Raw genomic sequence first — 6647 nt, forward strand, 5'->3', positions numbered from 1 at the left:
TGAATGACTGAAATGAAGGTGTGTTTGTTGAATCAGACTCTCACCCTGGTCAATCATCCAGGCTGTGAGGGCATTGCGCCCCAGGACAGGTGCCTGCAAAGCTGTCCATCTGACTTCAAAGAGCATGAAAGCTCTTCACAATTACTTAATTTGTGCCTCCAAACAAGTTTTAATGGCACTATGTTATACCCTCCCCACCCACTGACACCAAAAGATCTTCTCCATTCAGTGGAGGAGCACCACTGGTACTTGATACTTCTGAGCTTTGTTTGACAAATAAAAGCCCAGACCAGCACTGTCCACAGACTAAAAACTGTGCCAAACCTTTCCAATAGTGGTGTCCTGTGCTGACCTGAGGTAGGAGCATTGCAAAAACCTTTCTCCTTCATTTTGACAAATCAGCTCTTATTAAGCTTTTTGGTTCTACTTGATGGAAGAGAGATATAAAGCTTTATGCTACAACAACTCATCCACCTAATCAAGGTGAGCCAGGCTTCAGTCTTGGCTCTCTTAAAGAGCATGACATTGAATGGCAGTGGTCTGTCTCACCACAAAAAACTCAGCTGCTCTGATGGTGGAAACCAGAACCCAGAACTTCAGGGACTGCATCCAAGTGCAGCACTCATAAACCAGACACGTGGCTCCATTCACTCTGCGGCATTTGCTTCAGAGCGCCTGTCCCTGTCTCTAGATGATTCTGAAGCTGTGGGGTGATTTTTTCTGAAACAAATCAAGGGCAGACAAGTGAATGCTAACTGTGCTTTCATAAAGGCACTGGTTCCAGTCACCATCCTCATGGACCGAGGCTGGGAAGGATACAGAAAAGCTCCAGGCTGGGTGTGGGACACATCCTGTCTTCTGGGCATTGCAGAATTTCACTATCCTTTATTTATTTTTGTTTAATTTTGTTTTGTCTTAAATATAAAAGCTAAGTAAATAAGTGGGAGGGTGAAGACAGAGACTGGGACAACCTTGCAAACAGTATGATTTCACCTTTTCTGATATGTTTTGTTGTTTTATTTCACCTACATTAGGGCTTTGCCTAGCTTTTGATCTCAGATTCGCTACTAGAACAGGTTTGCTATTAAAAAAATACTGCTTTTAAATGACGTTTGCTTTTAAGTAAGTCTGGAGTGTGATTATTGTGACTTGAGAAAATAAGAGACTGTTTGTTTTAACTGAATTCATAACATATGTTTGTAATAAATGGACTTGGGCAGTTATCCTGATGCTAAATGGGCCAAAATTTGAAATTACTGCAGCCTTGGTGAAATTTCAGCACTGAGAAATCCAGCAAAAAGAATCATGTGTGAAAGTTAACAACTGAGCAGAGTGCGGGAGCTCGGGGGTAGGATTTACAGCTGCACAGTATGCTGGGGGACAGGGAGCGGTGGAAACGTGTGCTCAGAGGGAAGAAAGAGTTTCTGAGGCTCCCAGCAAGACTGCGCCGCATTGCTGTGCGTGGGGCTGCAGAGCGAGCTCAGCCGTCAGCCACCTGTATTTCTCCTCAGGAGCAGCAGTTCCTGCTCAGACCACCTACTTTGAAAACCAAAGCCAGTGAAGGCAGAATTTAACTGCTCGGGTTCAAGACGGTGATGCAAACTGCCTGTGACCCAGGGAGTCCTAGCTGAAGGACTTCTTTGGCTGGCCGTGCCTCCAACTTTGCCTGAAAAGTTCACAGTGTATCTCTAGATGCAATGCCTCATTTGACGGTCTAAGCTGACAGGCTGAATTTCACTGTGGAAATTTCATCTCGCAGTTCCCACCACCTCCTCCTTTGATGACACAAGATCTAGGATGGACACCAAAAGAGCACACACCAGGCAGAGACCTCCGACTACACCTTCCATCTCTGTTTGCAAGGGATTTCGTAAAACCAGACAGGTTTCTCTATTATAGTTGCTTACAGTGCAAGTGCTCTACCTTTGTCTTCTTTGACTTGAATGACTAGATGGTGCAAAGAGGAAATGTCATCCTGTGCCCTTCACAGCTGCAGAGTGTGCAGAGCTTCTAACTCCTGTGCCCCCCTCCCCAAGCTCACCTCCTTCCCTGCTCTCCAGCCATCATAGCTCAGATGGAACAGTCGCCTCCTTTTCTTTACTTTGATTTCCTTAAACTAGACTAAGCCTTGGACTTAATCCCAGCACAGTAAGCACTGACTGAAGCAGTGAACAAAGCCTTGAGGGAAAACTCCACAAGAACATTTTAGAATGAAAGCATCTAAGAGTAAACAAAATTAAAAAAACAATAGTCTACAACATAAGAGCCCTTCCCTCCAGCTTATCTTTTTTGAACTTGGGCTTGCAAAAGAGCATCCTTGGACTGCTTTGTCTCTTCCTTCCTGAGAAAGGGTTTTTAGTTCTTTAATTCTCTTCTGATCTCTTTATTTCAGGGATGCTCTGCATGGCAAAACAACCGTACTGTTTCAGCCTGTGGTCAGGAAACATGCAGATGTTCTGAAATGACTCTCTGATTCCATGTCAAGAGGTTTCTCATCTTGATCCATTATGTTATTTCCCAGATTGTTTTTCCAACAGCTGTCCACTAAGTAAGCTGAAAACATTCACACAGAGAGTAATTCTTTATTGTACAGCAACTGAGTCTTTCTGTCAGGTCAGCTCCTGTTGTTGGTGTTGTTACACACAAGCCAGCTACAGTCTTGGGTGGGGGTGGGGGTGTAAGTTAATGTGATCACCCCCCTTCCCACTTGCACATGTAGCAGCTCTGTGCATACCTCATTTAGCCTATGGGAGGCTGTTACTGCTTAGGTTGATGGACAAGGCCCTGCTTAATCCCTCCATATCTGCAGTGACCACCAATAGGAGAAAGCCAAGATCTCACAGGAAACATGTCTATTGGGTTGGACACATGTGGTCTGACATGGGCCAAAACTGCAGAGAGAGGAATGGATTTTTGCTTGGCTGAGTATTGTGTTGCGCTCGCTGCTGGGTGGCAGATCAGGCTTTGCTCCTGTTGCATGACAAGGATGTCCCAAGCCTTTGATTTACATTCCTATTGATTACTGTGCAAAGAAGTGACATAACCATCATTATGGGTCAATATTACACCTTCACTTTAGGTAGACATTTTCTACCACAGCCAAGAGTGTCATTACTGATACTACTCTATGTTTTTACACTTTTGCTTAGAAATGGCATTGTCCTTAGTATCTTTTAACTCTTTTCTACTTACCAGACTCTTCCAAAGAAGTTTTGGTGCAACTGCGGACAACTATAGGTTGCAACAGGAAAAGTTGTACTTTTCTATACATCAAAACCCAAATGGGGTCAAGGTATACTTCTAGCACATATGCACTAGAAGATGCCAAATTGGGACATTATTGATGGAAGGATATCTTCAGCAGAACGTGGAAGTGTTTAGTAGAGACAGGATCTGCCCACAACACAGCCTGCAAAGAGAGCACCAAAAGGGTCACATATCTTAAGGCTGTTGCCTCTACTGAATAGTACAGCTTACAGGGGGAAGGACTGGATGCTGTAATGACATTTGGTGCTTAGCCAGTAACAGCGCTTTACTGTCTGTTGTTCTTAAGATATACTATAAGGAAGGAACGTAGACTGTGTGGTGGGTGTGTGAAGAATAACAAGCACGCTATAGCCAGGTACTATATCTTAAGGCAAACTCATTTGATGAATTCCAGTTACATTTCCAGTTGAAATGACTTTTGAAATGTGATTGTAATTAAATCCCTTAAAAGCTTATGGAAAAGGCATACCCCCTTCTGCAATATCTGTGGGCCCTAAAACTGCACAATATACTGAGAGACTATGGAGCCTTTGTTTGATTATACAAGTAATTAAATTTAAAATTTTATTAAACTTGTTAATAAAGACATAAAACATAGAGCTCCATACTTTGCTTTGATTTGTTGTGAGCTTTCACTAAATCCACAATTTCCTGGCACATGAATACACTGTGTTTAAGGCTACTCTGGTTTAACCACGTATATTCAAAATAGTGACATCACTTCAAAGGGGGCAGAGAAGGAAACCAATTGGGCTGCATCAAATAAACTCTCTCTAAAGGCACAGGGTTCATCCTACATAAAGCAGCTGTGTGAAGTTAGGGTCGGCACCTAAAGGCACTGGTCAGCTTCAGGGTGAAGAGCAATGCCCAGCAGACCAGCGGAGGGCTTCACCTTGTTCTGGTGAGATATCAGAAGGCCTTCTTTGTCCTACCAGAGATGTCTGTGAAGTTCTGGAAATTATTATGATCTGTTTCAAAGTTGAAGGGGTATCTATGACAGATGAACTCCTCAAAGAGGCCAGAGGGATCTCCCAGTCCTTTGGCTGGAGGACCCAGCCTGGAGCAGCCAGGGAGGCATCCTGGATCCAGGAAACAGCCCACTGTTACTTCTCCTTACCTTATCCCTTCAGGCCAGGCTTCAGGCTGTAATTTCCAGAGGGTGCTCACTGAATCATAGGCTCAGGTCCTTATTTTAAACTTATGTACGCTTCTAAAATATGACAAAAATAGAATCCAAGTTAAGCTCTTCTCTTGTGAGCTTCCTTGTCCATGTAGAGGAAAGACTGAGGTTTCAAATCCTGAGTTCCCTTCTGTCTCTTCTTCTCCAGAAAAAAAGGGCAGAAAGGCCCACAATTAATATAACAGATCTTCCATTCCTGTGAAGCCAGCGGTAAGAAAAAAATTCTCCAATACAAATGAACAGTGATGCTGAAGGTCACACAACTTTTCTTTGTAATGCAGCCCTTCATATGACTGGCTTCATAGGGGTTAATCTGCAGAGGTTTGCTGTCATTGCACATATTAGGAAAGACATGTAAAAGATTTTCTTCTCCTTTCAAATATGAACTAAAATATAATCACACTTATGCTGTTAAAAGCACAGATCATAAAACACAGGCACTACAAGGTGGCCTCCCTGGCTCTGCTATTATATAGCTTCCTCAGCTCATGTTTAAACATTTACATTTGTTCATCTGACATTAACATACCTTTTGCTGTGCCATACACCCAGATGAAAATTGTGTTCTTAGGACAAGGCAAGGAAGGAAAACTTCGTAAAGCTACTCAGCCTCACAGCTGTAACTTGAAGCAATTTTGGCCTTTCATGGGAGGAGAGAAAGAAGAGAGGAAGAAGGGTATGTGTATATTCATTATAGCCCTTAAAGTTTACAGAAACACAGGTTCCCAAGAGCCATCTCAATAATGGTTTTAGTCAAATATTTATATTGCTATAACTTTATATGTTTAATGATTTTCCCCATTAAGGTTTTTGTGGTTTAGCAAGGAAAATCCAAATATTCTAGATAATGATTGGTGAGTTAAAATCTCTTGTAGCAACACAGTGTGTAAAATCCTCTCCAAGTAACTGCCTTTTTCACACATCTGGAAAGACTCCATTTTTTATCTGCCAGAGCCTTACAAGGGCAGCTTATTACATAAATAAACAGCAGAATATATGTAGTCATAGAATGACTGAATTGAGTATAATCTTACAAAAACAAACCCTGTCTCAATACTCCTTTGTTTGTTGCCTTTTGGCACTATTATTGACTCTCCTGTGTGTACTGTATAATCATTTCTGCCCCCACTTTCCCCCTGATGTGAAACGCGTCCAGGTGGTCAGCAGCAGTAAGGCCAAGGCTTGCCTAGTGGTGCAACCTTCTGGAGCCGAATATATCCTGGAAGTGGGATCTCTGATTCTCGCAAGTGTTCTGAGTGGGTAAGAGCACCACCACTGTTCAAGAGGTCACAGACTTTGTATGAAACAAATCTGGCCTGCTGGAGCACAAGTTATTTCTTCTGAGCAACTCTGCAAAGAAGGTAAGGGACCCTTGTCTCCTTCATGGCCATGACCATCCCAAGAAGTACTTTTGTACTGGAATACTGTTACTGTCACCCAAAAGGAGAAAGTTCATGAGCGAACATAGGGGAAGAAACAGTCCCAGAAACCAAACGAAATTCACTCTTGGGTGAATTAAAAACATTTTCTGATCTCTTGCAGACCCATCTATGAATGCCTCTTGTTGCTGAGAGAAAATACTGTCACTTTGTTCTGGAGCAACAGGCCGCCCATAGGGTGATTACCTCCTACTCAGTCCTTTGATGGGAAAGAAACTGTGCTGCTGCAGCACATGAAGCCTGGCTATAAATGCCTATTTCATATACCTGCTAGTGAAACACGACCCTCCTGTGCCAGGTCCAAGTTACAAAATCTGGTGCCTTCTGGAAGTGAAAGGTTGGAGCATCCTGCAAGCATGGGATGCACTCCCATATGTAGAAGGGAAATGGCATTGTAACTATGGCAGAAGAGATGATTTAGTTTCCGTGTATTTTTGTCATCTCAACAATAACATGTACTAGAGGAGAACAGAAAATAAAATAAAGGCATTTAATATTTTTATTTCTAGCTATTTATCTTAACCTGGTCCTAGAAGCAAAAGAAAAGCACTGACACGGAAAACTAAGTAGTCTAATCAGATGACATTTACTGAAAGCACACTTTCGTTTCCATCTTTTTGTTAGATACTTTTTTTTTCTGAGTCATGATTTCAGTGATACAGCTCTCTCTATTCACCCTGTTGCAACAGATAGCAGCTACAGAGATATGTCTTTATGTCCTTCCTTTTTTAAGCTCAGGGAAGGGAGGAAAGGACTTGTCA

Source organism: Egretta garzetta, unplaced genomic scaffold (assembly GCF_000687185.1).
Source record: "Egretta garzetta isolate BGI_Z169 unplaced genomic scaffold, ASM68718v1 scaffold13, whole genome shotgun sequence".
NCBI classification, from domain to species: domain Eukaryota; kingdom Metazoa; phylum Chordata; class Aves; order Pelecaniformes; family Ardeidae; genus Egretta; species Egretta garzetta.